The sequence below is a fragment of the Leucoraja erinacea genome, chromosome 5 (assembly GCF_028641065.1).
Source record: "Leucoraja erinacea ecotype New England chromosome 5, Leri_hhj_1, whole genome shotgun sequence".
NCBI classification, from domain to species: domain Eukaryota; kingdom Metazoa; phylum Chordata; class Chondrichthyes; order Rajiformes; family Rajidae; genus Leucoraja; species Leucoraja erinaceus.
The window spans coordinates 86,694,439-86,713,611 of NC_073381.1; positions in this window are offsets into that span (position 1 = coordinate 86,694,439).

Below are 19,173 nucleotides of genomic sequence, written 5' to 3' on the forward strand. Positions count from 1 at the left end.
TACCCTTTATTCTTAAACTGTGAACCCTGGTTCTGGACTCTCCCAACACTGGGAACATTGTTCCTGCATCCAGCCTGTCCAATCCGAATCTGGTGTCCAAAGGGCCTGTCCCACTTGGGCGACCTAATTGGCAAGTTTAGAAGAGTTTAGGAATGTTTGAAAAAATGTTACGTTGAAGACCTCCTTCGACCTCCTTCGCCTATGTTGAAGACCAGCTTCGACTAGCTACGACTAACTTCGGAGAAATTGGACACCGAATAGTGGAGAGTGAAGACGACCTCCTTCGACCTCCCTTCAACTATGATGAAGACTATGACTACCTTTGACTACCTTCGACTATCTTCAACTACCCTTGATTACCTACGACTAACATGCCGACCTGCTACGACCCACTACGACTAAACCTACGAGTAAAAAAAGTATTAATTTTTTCCATGGCGACCTTTTTTTACTCGCGGGCATTTCTGAAGATATTGAAAAAAACGCCGCGACCTAGCTGAGGCCTCGAGTACGCGGAGACCACTCTTGAGCATGAAGGAGAGTTACGAAGACCTCCTACGACCTTGTGTCGACCATGCTGCGAGTATGAGTCAAGGGCAAACTCGCCAGAACTCGCGGATTAGGTCGCCCAAGTGGGACAGGCCCTTTACTCAAGTGCCTGATGCTCCTGTTGGTGATGGTGATGGTGATGATGGTGATGATGGTGATGGTGATGATGGTGATGATGATGGTGACGATGATGATGATGATGATGAAGGCGAATGCTGGAGTAACTCATCGGGACAGGCAGCATCTCCAGAGAAAAGGAAAATGTGTTGTTTCGGGTCGAGACCTGAAACATCAGCCATTCCTTCTCTCAAGAGATGCTGCCTGTCCTGCTGAGTAAAAGCCCTGTCCCACGGTATGAGTTCATTCCATGAGTTCTCCCGAGTTTGCCCTGATTCGAACTCGGAGATTTACGGTAATGGCCACTCGTCGGTACTCGGGGCTCTCGTGGACATTTTTCATCATGTTTAAAAATCATTAGCGAATCTTCCCGAGTACCTGCCGTTAGCGCTAAGAGACGTCCCCGAGCTCCAACGTACCCGCTACGTTCATTCTCCGTGCTTACCACGAGTTTGATTTTTTTTAAACTCGGAAGAGCTCTTGGAATGAACTCGTACCGTGGGACAGGCCTTTTCCTCCTACATTTTGTGTCTATCTGCAGTTTAAATCAGCATCTGCAGTTCCTTCCAACAGTAAAACCCTTTGTTTGGCATACAATACACTAAGTATGCAAAGAGTCACCATGTACAGGTCGTCGACAAAGTTGCAACGTGATCAATGTAGTCCCCAGTGGTCCCCCTTTGTTATAGAGTCATAGAGTGATGCAGTGTTAAAGCAGGCCCTTCGGCCCAACTGGCCCAACATGTAACATGCCCCAGCTACACTAGTCCCACCTGCCTGCGTTTGGTCCATATTCCTCCAAACCTATCCAATCCATGTACCTGTCAAAATGTTTCTTAAATGTTGGGGTAGTCCCTGCCTCAACCATCTCCACTGGTGAGTGAAAACATTACTCTCAGATTCCTATTAAATCTTTTCCCCTTCACCTTTAATCTAAGTCCTCTGGTCCTCGATTCACCTACTCTGGGAAAGAGACTCTGTGCATCTACCAGATCTATTCCTCTCATGATTTTATACACCTCTATAAGATCACTCCACAAGCTCCCGCACTCAAGGGAACTTCTTTGGAGTGTGGGTGGAAACCGGAGCACCCGGAGAAAACACACGCAGGTCATGGGGAGAATGTACAAACTCCATACAGACAGCACCCGTGGTCAGGATCGAGCCCAGGTCTCTCGGTGCTGACACAGTGGGCCGAAGGGCCTGTTTCCGCACTGTATCTCTGAAATAAACTAGGAACTAAGTAAAACTGCAACCATTTCCATTGGGGCTTACTGATGCAGCTCACCTCGGTCGGTGCTAAGGGTGAAATATTATCCACACACATCTAACCTCCTCCCCTCCAGAATGGTTCACCTGCAGTGGCCTAATCCTCCACCACATGGAGAATGTAAGTATTTTGCAGGGACTAAATCAATATTATATTCAGAGCGTGCCCCGGGTCATTGAGATGTGGAAATTGAATGTGCAGCTATTCTTATTACGGTGTTCACTTTTCCATTATAATTTCTTGGCGCAGAGTGCTTCGGTGTCCTCTGGGATGCCAAAGCCACAGTTTCTCTTGCTACTGATGAGCTTCTGGTTCAGCATCCCTGTGGGAGACGTTCATTCCAAACAGACTGGCACTAAAATGGCCCGTGCAGGAAGGAACTGCAGATGCTGGTTTTAACCGAAGATGGACATAAAATGCCGGATTAACTCTGCGGGACAGGCGGCATCTGTGGAGAGAAGGAATGGGTGATGTTTTGTGTTGAGACCCTTCTTCAGACTCTAATGGCCCATTCGCTTTAACCTGTCCCAGTCTCCCCTGAGCTGTAAATACGCCCTTTTGTGCTCTGAGATCATGAGAGGTACAATGAATAAAAACTCCCAAGCATTTCTCTTTGATTTTGTTAACAGCAAAATAAAAATCAAAACAAAATGTTTGCAGATGGAGTTCCATTACTTCCTTAGGAGGGTTAGGAAGTTCAGCATGTCCCCAACAACTCCCACCAACTTCTACAGATGCACCGTAGATGCTCCATCTTCTACAGAAGCGGCATTTTATCGGGATGCATCACAGCATGGTTTGGGAACAGCTCCATCCAAGACCGCAAGAAATTGCAGAGAATAGTGGACACAGCCCAGGCCATCGCACAAACCAACCTCCCTTCTATTGACTCCATTTACACCGGCATACTCAAGGATGCGCCTCACCCCGATCACTCCCTCTCCTCCCCTCTTTTGTCAGGCAGGAGGTACAGAAGTGTGAAAACGCACACCTCTAGTCGATTCACGGACAGTTCCTTCCCAACTGAATGATCGTATCAACAACTAGAGAGCAGTCCTGAGCCACTAACTACCTCACTAGAGACCCTCGGATTATGTTTAATCAGACTTCAATTATCCATGGTCTTCTGGTCAGTTTGTAGATTGTGTTCTTTGTTATCCTCTTTGGAATTAAAACGTGGCTTGCCGGTCAAAGGTGAAAGCTATCCAACATAGATAGGAAAGGTTAAAAGGGACGTGTAGAAAGGAACATCAAAGATAGACACAAAGTACTGGAGCAGGTCAGCGGGTCAGGAGAAAAATGATGGATGACTCTTTGGATCGTGTCCCTTCTTCAGACGGAATAAGGCTTTCGATGCGAAACGTCACCTATCCATGTTCTCCAGAGGCCCCGCTGAGATACTCCAAGAGGGCTGTAGGTCAAATATGACTGACTAGCTTAGATGGGCATCTTGGACAGCATAAGCTGAATCACTGAATCAGGCCAAAGAACCTATTTCAAGCTGTATGACTATGACTCGGTAAATATGCTATGTTTCCACTCTGTATCTCTAAACTAAATTATATAAACCTGATGGTTGTAGCTATTCTTGAACGCGGTGATCCCGGTTTCTTGTCTCCTGTGCCTTTATCCTGTTGGTAAGAATGAAATGAGATGGTGGCCTGAGCAGATGATATCTGCATCTCTGCATCTCGCTGCTAGAAAAGGTGGTAGGATCAGATACTATTACAATATTTAATGATCGTTAGAGTGATAGTCCGATACTGAACCAGTGTGAGCAATGGGATTAAGGTGATTAGGTTGAAACAGGGTTAGCATGGATGAGGTGGACGGATGGGTCCATTTCTGTGCTTTAGACAAGACTTTAGAGATACAGCACGAAAAATCAGGCTTTTTGGTGCGGACACCAGCCATCGATCACCCTCCAGCACTATCCTACGCACTAAGGACAATTTGCAATGTTACCAAAGCCAATTAACCTACAAACCTGTACGTCTTTGGAGTGTGGGAGGAAATTGGAACTCCCGGAGAAAACCCACGCAGGTCATGGGGAGAACGTGCAAACTCCATACAGACAGCACTCATAGTCAGGATCGAACCCGGGTCCCTAGCGCTGTGAGGCAGCAACTCTACCGCTGCGCCACCGTGCCGCACGCTGCGCACTGCGCTATTGTGATTCCATGGCTGTGTAAATTCTCTATTCGGGCACAACGTTTCCACATTGCTCTCCTCTCAACACTATGGACTGCTCGATTGTAATCAGTGGTAGTAATTCAACTGGCTGGTTAGCACGCAACAAGTACAGGATACTGAGTTGGATGATCAGCCATGATCATATTGAATGGCGGTGCTGGCTCGAATGGCCGAATGGCCTTCTCCTGCACCTATTTTCTATGTTTCTAAAAGCTTCTCACGCTACCTCGGTACACGTGACACGTGACTCCGGAGTTCATACTTGACAAGGGACAATTTGCTTGTGGTCCACTGGACTGATATATAATGCGCCTTGCACAGGAATGAAGGTAGCACTGACATGCATTGCAATATAATTGCCTGCATAATGCCAGCAGCAGCATGTAATGGATTACTTGCGCACTATTTATAAGCAGCAGTGGCCGTAAAAGCAAAAGGAAAAGGATATGGAAATCAGGTGCATAAACTACTTCATCATAATTTTTTGCATGCATACCTTAAACATGGTAGTAAAGGCTTATTGCTGTGTGACATTCTCTGGGCAGTCTAGGCAATTCTCAGCTCAGTTTCTAGCTCTCGCTTCTACTTTTAGTGCGGTGGTTTATTTGGTCACTTTAATAATTGAAAAGCATAGAGAACGAGCTGCTAATATTCCAGCTTATTGAAATTTAAAAAACAGGAGGATAAATGAATTAAACTGAATGGCCAAGAGTGTGTTTCGTTTAAATGTTAATCGGCCTCGAGTGAAGGCACAGTATTGAAAGGTCATTATTATAATATAATGTTCTTTTGACTTCACTGAATTTCAACACACTTTCACATTAACTCTTAAAATCAAACAATTTTAAATACATTCTGGACCTCATTTCCTTAAATTGAGATCGTTAGGCTGCCTTCCTTGTAATGAAATAATAGGTGATAATTTGACCTTTCCAAATTCTTTTATCATAATAACAATTCTGCGGATGTTCAGATCCTACATTCATGGGGCTATCATTCAGAAGGTCATGGGTTCCTCATCTACTCTGGGCATAATGAAATCTACACAGAATTTGGGCTTAATACTGCAGAGTAGCTGAAATATCAGGGGTGCAATACATTGAATTGCAGGGTTGTCTGATCTTTTGGCTGGAAATAATAGGCCAAAGGCACCATTTAAAATAAGAGAAAAAAAGAATATCTACAATATCCAAAATGATGCAGAATCTGTGGAATCCTGAGATGTGTCAGTTGATAATAGAGAGAGAGAGAGAGAAGGGGCAAGTGTGTTTTAGACCAAGTGCAGACACATTGGGTCCGCTAACCCCAACGCAAGATTCCACCACTCATCCGTTCCCCAAACGCAAGCCGTTCCCCCAACACAATATTGCACCACTCACGCATAGATAGCCCCCAACTGCACAGGCAGTAGAGAGGGAGGGAGGGGGGGAGGGGGGGGAGGGGAGAGGGAGGAGGGGGGGTAGAGAGAGGGAGGGGGAGAGGGAGTGGGAGAGAGGGCAGAGAGGGAGGGGGGGGTAGAGAGTAGAGGGAGGTGGGAGAGGGAGGGGGGGTAGAGAGGGGGGGAGAGGGAGGGGGGGGTAGTAGAGAGGGAGGGGGGTAGAGGAGGGAGGGAGTGGGGGTAGAGAGGGGAGGGGGGGGTAGACTCCCACTCCCTGGGACCTAAGCAGGTGTAGAGAGGGTCTGGACTCGGCCTGGGGGGTAGAGGCCTGGAGCCTTGGTTCCAGCGGTGGCTTTTTTTTCGGCCCAGGCTCGGTAGCTTGAGAGGCTGGGGCCAGGGGGGCACCACCCTAGAGAGGGCAGTGGGGCTAGCAGCCGCCAGAGGGAGTGTCCCGGCCTTGCAAGCCCATTCGGGTTTATTTTCCAAAATGGGTGAGTTTTATGGCTTATTTTAAAACTTTAAACAATTAAAAAGTGCAGAAACATAGAAACATAGAAATTAGGTGCAGGAGTAGGCCATTTGGCCCTTCGAGCCTGCACCGCCATTCAATATGATCATGGTTGATCATCCAACTCAGTATCCCGTACCTGCCTTCTCTCCATACCCTGATCCCCTTTAGCCACAAGGGCCACATCTAACTCCCTCTTAAATATAGCCAATGAACTGGCCTCGACCACGCAGAGGATCTCGGAAGGATTTCCCCCTTATCCTTAAGCTGTGGACTTCCCCAACATAGCAATCTTTCTGCATCTAGCCTGTCCAACCCCTTAAGAGGGAGGGAGGTAGTGAGGGTTGGAGTGATTTGGGGTTGATAGGGAGGGGCATCTCTTCTTCCTCTTCAGATTTGGAGACCAAAACAGTACGCAATACTCCAGGTGTGGTCTCACCAAGACCCTGTACCACTGCAGTAGTAACCTCCCATCCTATCCCTCCTAACATACCCACACTCACTGCTGCTGCTGCACCTGCATGCCTACTTTCAATGACCCCCCCCTCCCCTTTCTCGGCTTCCCTGTTTTTAAAACTTTAAACAATTGCCAAAAAGTGCAGAAAGATAGGTCCTGACAGGAATGCGACGGGAAGATGTTTAGTGACTCGACGGGAAAAATGGGAATATAATGTGTGAAAATGGGAAGGATGCAGCCTAGCGTTTGGAAGAAAATAGGAAAATAGAAATTGTCACAGACACATACACACGGACAGCTACAAACAAGACAAAGAGATTTAGCAATAGTATAGATATTCCGAAACGGAACAATGAAATTCATACTTTCATACGGTTCAGAATCAATAATATGATCTTTTCTTGTTGAAATCCAGCGTGGAAACAGGCCCTTCAGCCCCGACCCTAGTCATGCTACCACTGTAGTTCTACTGTGTGTATCCTTGTATCCCTGTTGTTGGCATATCTTACCCAGCCAACAATGGGCCATTGTGGGTTCTACTGCTCCTGAGGTTATCTGTTGCTGGCCCTGTTTTGTTCTGGCCTTCTCTATCTTTCAGTCTGAGGAAGGATTCCGACCCGAAATGTCACCTATTCCTTTATCTCCAGAGATGTGGCCTGGCCTGCTGAGTTACTCCAGCATTTTGTGTCTACCTGCTCACACTATTTCTATGTTATCCTACTGACTCTTCTGCTCCTTGCACATCAAGGGCAATTGTACGAGTGAAAATCAACCTAAATAAATCTGCAGATCTTTGGGATGTGGGAGAGAACTGGAGCACCCGCAGGCAACCCCACATCGTCAAACTCCGCATAGACGGCACCCAAGGTCAGGATTGATCTTGGGCCTTTGGCATTGTGAGGCAGCAGCTCCATCAGCTGTGTCACTGTACCGCCCTAACGTTCTTCATAAATTCCCCCCTGACCAAGTTTTGAACCTAGTATCCTTTGATCCTCTTTGGCTCAGGTCAAGTTTCTTTCTTGGCTGGCTGATTGTGTATCTGTGGAACATCGCGGGAGATGTCGGTGCACTTAAAATACTAAACAAAGATCTTGGTTTTATTTATGCCACCAAATGATGCTGCTAATGGGATGAATATTGCTGGGTATGTTCATGCTTCCTAATACAACAACAAACAAGACTGTAAATGGACACAAAATGCTGGAGTAACACAACGGGACAGACAGCATCTCTGGATAGAAGGAATGGGTGATGTTTTGGATCGAGACCCTTCTTCAGACTGAGAGTCAGGAGAGACGGAGACACAGATATATGGAAGGGTGAAAAGAAGACATCAAAGGGGATGAAGTTCATGGACAATGTAGAATAGATCATTGTTAATGAGTGTCAGTTGACAATGAAGCAAACAAGAAATTTAATCAGGAGGACAGTCTATCTGGTTGGAGAACTAGGATGGGGGGGGATGGAGAGAGATGGAAAGCAAGGGTAACTTGAAGTTAGAGACGTCAATATTCATGCCACTGGGTTGTAAGCTGCTCAAGCGAAATATGAGGAAGTCTTATGCCCCTGTCCCACTTAGGAAACCTGAACGGAAACCTCTGGAGACTTTGCGCCCCACCCAAGGTTTCCGTGCGGTTCCCGGAGGTTGCAGGTGGTTGCCGGAGGTTGCAGGTAGTGGAAGCAGGTAGGGAGACTGACAAAAACCTACGGGAACCTCTGGGAACCGCACGGAAACCTTGGGTGGGGCGCAAAGTCTCCAGAGGTTTCTGTTCAGGTTTCCTAAGTGGGACAGGGGCATAAGTTTAGTTTAGTTTTATAGATACAGTGCGGAAACAGGCCCACCGAGTCTGCTCCGACCAGCAATCCCCGCACACTACCACTACCCGACACATGCTAGGGAGAATGTTTAGAATTTTAACAAGCCGATTAGCCTGGAAACTTGTACGTCTTTAGAGTGTCTAAGCACCCGGAGAAAACCCATGCAGGTCATGGGGAGAACATGCAAAGTACATGCAGCCAGCACCCGTAGTCAGGATTGAACCCTGGTCTCTGACACTGCAAGGCAGCAACTGTACCGCTGCGCCATCGTGCTGTTGAAGAAGTAAATGGATAGACTCGGGGCCCTAATTTACACATCCGATGTTAACATGCCAACATCACAATCGGGCGGCATGGTGGTGCAGCGGTAGAGTTGCTTCCTTACAGCGCCAGAGGCTCGATTTTGATCCGGACTACAGGTGCTGTCTGTACGGAGTTTGTATGTTCTCCCTGTGACCTGCGTGGGATTTGTCCGGGTGCTCGGGTTTCCTCCCACGCTCTAAAGACGTGCAGGTTTGTAGGTTAATTGGCTTCTTTACATTGTAAATGGTCCTTGGTGTGTAGGATAGTGTCGGTATATGAGGTGACTGCTGGTCAGCGCGGACTCGGTGGGCTGAAGGGCCTGTTTCCATGCTGTATCTCTAAAGTAAAAACGTACTAGATTATAGTAATCCAAGCAAATGAACAATGCAATGTATTTGGTCTATCATTAAAGAAGCACCTACAGTATGTTTCAATACAGGCGTGTAATTGCTCAACAGAGTGCTGTGGAAGTAGATAAATACATAAAATATGAATCTGTGCTTGTTGACCTTTTATTCCTCAATTGACTCCATTTATTATTAAAAATGTAAACAGAATTACCAGCTTATTCCTCTGTTACATTTTCCCTGTAACTTGTGGTGTCAGGAGGATATACACTGAAGTGCTATGTTATTAACCCAGCTAACATGAATTGATGGTAATCTTTTCCAATCAGGGCATAATGGTAACATTACACACTTACACACCATACTTCATCAAAATGTAAGTTGCTAAGGGAAAAGTGGTTAATTTTATGATTCATTATCTTTGGCTGTAAATAATATGAAGAAATTATTTAAGTAAATAATGTTATATTGTTCAGAAATACATCCTGGTGAAGTTTAGGTGCTCCGGGAATGTTTATGTTGTTCATGTTTAGTTTAGTTTAGTTTAGAGATACAGTGTGGAAACAGGCCCTTCGGCCCACCGAGCCCACTCCGCCCAACGATCCCCGCACACTTATGTTATCCTACACACACTAGGGACAATTTACAATTATACCAAGACAATTGGCCTTACAAACCTGTTCGTCTTTGCAGTGTGTGAGGAAACCAGAGATCCCAGAGGAAACCCACGCAGGTCACGGGGAGAACGTACAAACTCCGTACAGACAGCACCCATAGTCAGGATCAAACCCGGATCCATGGTGCTGTAAGACAGCAACTCTACTGCTGTGTCACCATGCTGCTCTGAAGTTGAGGCAAGACTTGATAAAAGCATATATGAGAGGCATAGATAGGATAGTCGTTCTCCCAGAGTGAAGATGTCGAACACTAGAGGGCGTAGCTATATGGTAAGAGGAGGGAAGTTTAATGGAGACAAGCGGGGCTAGTTTGTTTTACACATAGATTGATGGTGCGTGCCTGGAACTCATTGCCAGGGGTGGTGGTGGAGGCATATACAATAGTGGCATTTAAGAGACTTTTAGCAAGGCACATGGAAGTGCAGGGAATAGAGGGATATTGATTGTGCAGGCAGATGAGATTAGTTTAACTTGGCATCATGTTCGGCACAGAGATTGTGGGCCGTAGGGCCCGTTCCTGTGCTGTACTGTTTTATGTTCAATGTTCAACGGAGGGGAGGGGAAATAAACTGGATGAAAGAAAAGGCGAGAACAAATCAGGGTTGGCACCAGATTACCTAATTTCCATTCCGAAGTAAAGTCCATGTGATTTTACATTAGACATTATTTTAGAGATGCAGCACAGAAACAGGCCCGTTGGCCCACTGAGTCCACGCTGATCAGCAATCACCCCGTACACTATCCTACACACTAGAGACAATTTACAATTCTTACCGAAGCCAATTAACCTACAAAAGGCCCCAGAGGACTGGAAAGTAACCAGTGTTCTTCCTTTGTTTAAGGGGAAATTAGGACAATCCTGAAATTTCCACGGCAATGAGCCTCACACCAGTGGTCGTCAATCTATTGGAAAGGATTCTCAGGGTTAAGATCTACTGACATTTGGAAGAGAGTAGGCTACTTAGGGAAAGTCAATGAATGAATGACGCAATGAATGAATTAATAGATGAATGAATGAATGAATTAATGAATGAATGAATGATGCAATGATGAATTAATTAATAAATTCATTGATTCATGCTACTTTATTTAGCAATGTTACAAAATTTTGAGATTTTAAAAATCAAGTCTGCAATTTATCCCATCAGATAAAGCATAACAATAAATTTAATTTGACACCAAATTCACTTTCATATCTCAAGTATTAAAAACGTTATGGCCATTTTCATACTCGGAAATTAGCATCTTGTTCCCTATTGATTTTCAATGGACATTACAAAAAAGCTGTGATCTTGGATAGTCAAAAGCACATTTCTTAAGGAAAGATTAACATTTTTAAATAGCCTAAGTGTCCAAAGATTATTCACAAATAATTCACAATATAACATGAGTTTTATATCTAATTTACATTAATTTATAGGCCAAATGGAAGGAATTTAGTGTTCAATTGCTGTAAATAAATGCCCATTTAAATCGGCTTTCTAGTGGGTTCATGTGAACGCGCTGGTTTAGAACGTTCGCATCGCGCTGGATTAGTGCCCTCAAATGCCGAGAAAAATACTGCGGGATATAAAAAGCCCAAAATGAACTACTCGCTATAGATAACTTTATATATAGGGTTATATACATGACCCATTTAATGTAAAAATAAGGTACATACCTTTAATTGTTTGCTTTATAAAACCCTGGGGCTGCGAGAGGTTGCGGAATCAGAGAGTAATTTTAAAACTATTATAACTATATTATCGAGGCCTATAAAACTAATAATACCTTTTGCGACCGGGTCTTGCAGCGATTTTTCGTTAATGATTTACTAGGCTGAACATCTGCGATTAGAACAGCCTAGTAAAAATCGCGTTTTAAACCCGCCCCCTCCAAACAGCGCCAAAATCGCGGACATGGCTGAGGGCAGATTCCCAATGACGATTCAGGTAGGTTTTGTAACATACCTACTTTATTATCACATATGACATTTCGCAGTAAGATTCTGTTTTGCACACACAAAGTACTCAAAGAGTCGCCACATATAGGCCGTCGACTAAGTTACAAAGTGTTCCATTTAGCCCGCAATAGTCCCTCATTGTTCTCAGTGCACCCCCCGCCTCGTGCCCAGCCCGTCTTTGTTCTCGATGGCACGTACTTATCTGACCCCCTGCACCCACAGAACGCCCGACCCACCCTCCGGCACCCATCGCGGGCCCTTCAGCATGGCTTTGTATGGGGCAGGTCATGGCGTGTCTTACAAACTCGTTTGAGTCTTTTGAGGAGTTGACCAAGGTGACTGGTGAGGGTAGGGCACTGGATGTTGTCTAAATAGATATTAGTAAGGCAGATGATAAGATCCCTTACAGCATTCATGTACAGAGGGCTCTTGGAGTCCATGTCCATGGCTCCAAGAAAGCTGGTCGGTGTGGACTCAGTGGGCTTGAAGGGCCTGTTTCCACGCTGTATGTCTAAAGTCTAAAGTCAAAAATACTAACTACGAATATAGTAGGAGTTGCTATATTGGGTCGGATCTCCGCTAAGTATTAGCAGGATAATGTTGGTGTAATAGTGGGACTAGTGGAGTGCCATTGTATGAGAAGAGTTGATATCATGTTGGATGTATATATTGCTGAGCTATGAATGCTGGCTAGACAGGAACTGGGATTGAATGAGTATACTGCACTTAGAGTCATTAGATAATCATTAGCTAGGTAATTAAATTGTTGCTCGATGGAGAAATAATAGATTTCTTAAATTTAACAAAACAAAATTTGTTTGTATAATTACCAAACTAAATGAGTGGGTAATTATTTTGTGCTGTGTTATTTGCAGCTAGACATTGCACTCACAGATACAATTAATACCTGAATGTAGAAACAAGGAACTGCAGATGTTGGTGTACAAAAAAAGACAAAGAGTGATGGAATAACTCAACGGGTCAGGAAGAAGGGTCTCGATCAAATTGCCACCTGACCATGTTCTCCAGCGATGCTGCCCGACCCACTGAGTTACTCCAGCACTTTGGGCCCCTTATGTGCAATAACCAGCATCTGCATTTCTTTGTTTCTATATCTCTGGAGGACAAGGATAGTGAAATGTGTAGGAAAGACTTGCAGATGCTAGTTTACACCGAAGATGGACACAAAATGCTGGAGGAACTCAGCGGGTCAGGCAGCATCTCTGGATAGGAATGGGTGATTTGTTTCGGGCCGAGACCCTTCTTCAGACATTTGAAGAAGGGGCTCAACCCGAAACGTCACCCATTCCTTCTAATCAGAGATGTTGCCTGTCCCGCTGAGTTCCTCCAGTATTTTGTGTCTATTTATGGATGGTGACGTTTTTGGGTCAGACTGAAGTTTCAGGGGTGGGGGTGGGGAAGAAAGCTGGATGAGAAGGGGGGCAGGACAAAGCTTGGCAGGTAATAGGTTGATACCCCCTCAGAACAGTGGGGGGGGGGGGGGGGGGGGGGGGATTGATGGACAGATGGTGGACCATTATCTTCAAGATCTGTTCAGCCATGAAAGGGTTCACCCATTTCATGCATGGATAGAATAGGTTTCGAGGGACATTGGCTAAACGCAGGCAGGTGGGACTAGTGTAGATGTTGGCCGGTGTGGGAAAGTTGGGCCAATTAGCCTGTTTTCACGCTGTATAATTATGATTCTATGACCCATGCTCATTGATGGAAGAATACCTTTCTAATTTTCACACCAATAGTACAGGTGAAACATTTTTAAACACTATCAGTTCAGATCAGTTTAGTTTATTGTCACGTGTACAGTGAAAGGCTTTTGTTGCGTGCTATCCTCTCAGCAGAAAGACAATACATGATTACAATTGAACCATTTACAGTGTATTGATGCATGATAAGGGAATAACGTTTAGTGCAAGGTAGAGCCAGCAAAGCCCACTCAACGAGGAAGCGTGTGGGAAGGAGGTGCCTCTCCAGGAAAATAGGGATAAATGAAGAGGCTGGATCATGAAATTAAGATAAGTTCGCGCACAATCCTGAGGCTTTTTTGTCTCTCCTATTCCTTAAATGGACATGGAAACAACTAACACTTTCAATTCGATATCTAAAAAATGGAATCACAAGGAACTGCAAATACTGGTTTATATCAAAGATAGGCACCAAATGTTGGAATAACTCCGCGGGCCAGGCAGCATCACTGGAGAACGTGGATAGGTGACATTTCAGGTTGAAACCCTTCTTCAGACCACCAGTTCCCTCCCCTCTACATTCACCTCAACGAAGGGTTCTGACCCAAAATGTTACCCATCCTTTTTCTCCAGAGGTGTTGGCTGACCTGCTGAGTGACCCCAGCACATTGTGTCTATCTTTGTTATAAACCAGCACCTGCATTTACTTTCTACACGAAAGGAACTGTAGTTGCTGGTTTATAATAAAGATAGAAACAAAATGCTGGAATAACTCAGCGGGTCAGGTAGCACCCCTCGAGAACATGGAAAGGTGATGATTCGGGGCAGGATCCTTCTTCAGACTCACTGCTGGAGGAACCTAGCAGGTTAGAACTTGCACCAGCTCTCATTCCTAAAGGTCTCCTTTCTAAACTGAAATAAACTAGTTCAGTTCAACCCAGGGCTTAAATTGTGAATGTTAGGACCAAGTTTCCTGACTTCATGCAAAGCTTCAAATCCCTAGGAGTAAATATCACCAACAACTTGTCCTGGACCCACCCATATTGAAGCACACCAATGCCTCCACTTACTAAGAAGGCCTTTGAAGTCCTGCATGACCCCAAAGACTCTCATCAACTTCTACAGAGGCGCTGCAGAAAGCATTTTAGCGGGATGCATCACAGCATGGTTTGGGAACAGCTCCATCCAAGACTACAAGAAATTGCAAAGAATTGTGGACGTAGCCCAGACCATCACACAAACCTTCCATTGACTCCATTTATACATCACACTGCCTCGGCAAGGCCAGCAGCATAGTCAAGGATGAGTCGCACCCTGGCCGCTCCCTCTTCTCCCCTCTCCCATTGGGCAAAAGGAGTAGAAGTGTGAAAATGCACACCTCCGGATTCAGGGCTGTTTCTTCCCAGCTGGTATCAGGCAATTGAACCATCCTACCAACAACTAGAGAGAAGTCCTGAGCTACTATCTACTGCATTGGAGACCCTCAGACTATCTTTGATTGGACTTGACCAGACTTTATCTTGGACTAAACTTAATTCATGATATTCCCTTTATCATGTACACTGTACATGGACGCGATGGGCCGAAGGACCTGTTTCCACACTGTATTTCTATATCTGTATCTGTAAAGATATGGGTGACATGTAGGCAGGTGTGACTGACTTAGATAGGGCATCTTGGATGGCATGGACCAGTTGGGCCAAAGGGTCTGTTTTCATGCTGTATGACTCTATAACATGAGATTGGTATTGACCTCTGCCTGCTTTTGCCTCTCCCCCTCTCTTCTCCTCTATCCACCAGCTAACTCCCCTCTACATCAGGAAAATGAGAGTGGAGATGATAGGCATGAGAGGGGGAATATAATACAGGACTACAGTAGGCGAGTGTGATTGTTCACGTAGCTAGAACAGGCTTGATGGGCTGAATGGGTCTGTTCTATGTTATGGGAAACATGACTTTTTTTTTAAAGTGCTACACAGGCTAGGATTCAATTGTGAAAGGCAAGATATTAATCCCCAGTTTTACCATTTATTTGCTCATTGAAGTTTCCATGCATTGTTGATCATGACCCCATTTTGACTTCCCTTATTAAGAAGCAAACATATCTACGTAACTGCTACTGATTTATTTATACGCTCTAATTGATTTTGCATAAGCAGAGAGATGGGAATGATGTGGGTTGATCTGATGAACGAAAATAAGCAAAATCACTGACTGACAGATAATTTACATGTATTGGTAAAGTTATAATGAGACAATGTTTCTCGTATCATGTTTGTTTGATGTTGGTTCACTGACATCTCAAGCTTAACTTTATATTTTGTTTACCACAGACTCCAGATTGAGAAGTTTGTCAGAATTGCATACAATAAATGTTGGCTCTACTTATTGAAAATTACTTACAGAATCTTATCTCCATCTACATAGAGGAAGCAAAGTAGATGCCTTATTATCTCCACCACTGAGCAGTGAACTAACTGTGTACATTAATAACATGCACCATTCCTGCTCTTGACTTTCCTCAGGTCTGGGATGAACATTAAGCCTGCTGATTAGTTTCAGACAGCTGATTGAACTTTTAGGGATCAACAGAATTCATTGAAAGCAAAGAAAATCGCAGAAACATTTTGAAGTAACTGTACCAAATTAGGCCATTCAACCCGAGTCTGCTCCACTATTGAATCATGGCTGACCTATTTTTGTCTCACAACCCCATTCTCCTGCATTCTCCCCACAATATTTGACACCCATACAAGTTGTCATCCTGTCAATCTCTGCTTTAAAAATACCCCAATGGCTTGGCCTCCACTGTTGGCTGAAATCCACAGATTCACCACCCTCTGACCAAAGAAATACTCCACATTTCCTTTTATTGAGAGACGATGTCCTCTGGTACTAGACTCTCCCACTAGTGGAAACATCCTCTCCCCACCCACTCTATCCAGACCTAAGAAATCTAAACCATTGGCTGGAAATCTGGAATAATGCACAATATTCTGCCAATCAGACTGTCTTTTAATTCAGAGTCATAAAGTCATACAACTTGGAAACATGCCTTTCAGCCCAACTTGCCCACACCGGCCCACATGTCCCACCTACACTAGTCCCACCTGCCTGTCCCATTTGGCCCATATCCCTCTAAACCTATCCTTATTCTTTCTTTCTTCCCACAACTTATCATCTATTATAGTGCAATTTAGTTTCTTGATTTACATCAACATCTTTTCATATTTGCTTCGCTTTTTAAAATCAACTTTACTTAATAAGATTTGCATTTGCAGTTGGTAAGAACATACCTGGATTCCGTGGATGGACCCATCGGATACCTAATGGTCAGGGAGAGAATGTACTCCATCATGATCTATTAAGCTCATTTTCTTAAATTGGTAGTAGACCTGCTTCTGAAAGGCTGCAAAAGTAGGCTCAGTAGTGGACCAAAAATAATGGCATGCTTCAAACTTGTGCAAGTGTTACCTTATGATAGTTTAGTTTAGTTTACTGAGGGACAGTGAAAAGCTTTTGTCACATGTTAACCAGTCAGCGGAAAGACTATACATGATATCACATCGAGCCATTCACAGTATACAAATACAAGATAAAGGGAATGATGTGAATAACGTTTAGTGCAAGATAAAGTCCAGTAAAGTCCAATCAAAGATAGTCCGAGGGTCTCCAATGATGGAGATAGTAGCTCAGGTAGGATGGTTTGGTTGCCTGATAGAAGTTAGGAAGAAACTGGAAGAGAGGTTGGTTTGTGTGATGGTCTGGGCTGTATTCACAATTCTCTGCAATTTCTTGTGGTCTTGGATGGAGCTGTTCCCAAATCAAGCTGTGATGCATCCTGATAAAATGCTTTCTACAGCGCATCTGTAGAAGTTGGTGAGACCTCATCCCTCTAAGGAAGTACAGGTGTCGTTGTGCTTTCTTGGTCATTGCTTTCATGTGGATGGTCCAGGACAAGTTGCTGGTGATATTTACCCCTGGGAACTTACAGCTTTCAACCATCTCTACTTCAGCGCCGTCAATGCAAACAGGGGTATGTATGTATGTGTACCACCACTTCCTGAAGTTGGTCACTATCTCCTTTGTTTTTTTGCTGACATTGAGAGAAAGGTTGTTGTCTCAACAGCAGGGTATGAGGTTCTCGATCTCCTTCCTGTACTCCGTCTATTTATCATCTAGGCTATAAATCATTGTCTCTGTTCAGTAGGTATAGGGGACTTACCTGACTATGAGTGGAGAATTCTCCCCGTGTGTTAAGTCAGCATTTCCCACCAAGGCAACAAGACAAGTCCACCATCGATTTTTCAGCAACTGACGGTTGGGCAACTCCTTTAATCACAAGATAAAATTACGAGAGTATTACACTTTCGGGAAGTGTGTGCCTGTCCTGAAAGAGTTCACTGTTAACTTCTCTGTTAAATGTTAATTCTTTATTTAACTGTCTAGCGGTCCATGGTGCTTCAGAGATACAGGAGGGGTATAATTGGTCAGAGGTGTATTGTTGAATTATTGTTACGCGACCTCTGTTGGTCTGGCAAAACGGATAATCCGGCAAGCCTCTGGAACCCAGGGTGCCGGAAAATTGACGGTGGACCTGTTTTATCTTGCTAATCACACACATGTTGCACATGGAGGAAAAGGAGGGGTGACATTTCGGGTCGGGACCCTTCTTCAGACTCCACACACAGACAGCACCCAAGGTCAGGATCGATCCGGACGAGCTTACCCCCGCTCAGTCGGAATTGTTCATAGGTCCCATGGCCCAGGTCCCCCCCCGAGAGCCGGACCCATGCAACATGAGCCGCCTTTCCGAGATGCCCAGCGTGCCGTTCTGTGACGCAGAGAGGCGCGTACTGTACAGGCTGCTCTTGCACACTCTCCACTTCCACGCCCTCGTCTTCCGTCCAGACACACCCTGGCGGTCCGTGTTACCACCTGACGAGGGGAGCGGTCCCCAGTGGAGGTCTCTCTGCAAGGGAGTCCTCCCCCTTTACATTGGGGACCTGGGATGGAGAGTGTTGCACAAAACCGTGGCCTGTAATAGATATTTGAGCCGGTTCACGGACTCTTCCCCTGCTTGTCATTTCTGCGGTGAGGAAGAGACCGTGTTCCACGTGTACATAGAGTGTGAGAGGCTGCAGCCACTGTTCGAGTATCTGAAGGGGCTGCTCCTCAGGTTTTGGCTACATTTTAGTCCAACGCTATTAATTTATGGGCACCCGGTGCAGAGGGGGGATGGATGGGAGGGAGGAGGGGGTCTCCCTGTCGGTCTGCTCCTGGGCCTGGCCAAGATGGCCATTCGCGGGTCCAGGCAGCGGGCAGTCGATGGCCGCACAGCGGTCGGCTGCCTGCCCCTTTTCCGGGGTTACGTCCGTGCCCGCGTGTCCCTGGTGAGGGAACACGCGGTGTCCACGGGGACTGTGGAGGCCTTCTGTGAACGCTGGTCACCACAGGAGGTTGAATATATTATAGATAAAAATGGTGATATTTTAATTTGATAATTTTGTTTAAGTGTTTTTTAAATTGTTTGAGCTTTCTGCCTTCCCTCGTAAATTGTACATTTGTTTAAACATCGAATAAAAAAACCTTTTCTGGAAAAAAAAGGTCAGGATCGAGCCCAGGTCTCTGGCGCTGAGAGGCAGTAGCTCTACCAGCTGCGCCACTGCGCCGCCCCAATAACAGATTGTACACTTGACACAAGTGAAGCGTGATAGTGAAGAAGCTTAATTTAATTGTCATCTGGGATTACTCTATCTGTCCTCTCTCAGCTTTAACTGGCTTCATTTCATCCCTTTCATTCAAAATTAATTCTGTGCACTTTTCCCCCACTGATAGAGTGCAGCATAATGAATGTTGCTGGCAGTATTTTCAAGGGGCATCCTGTGAACTACTTCAGCGATAGGCTGAT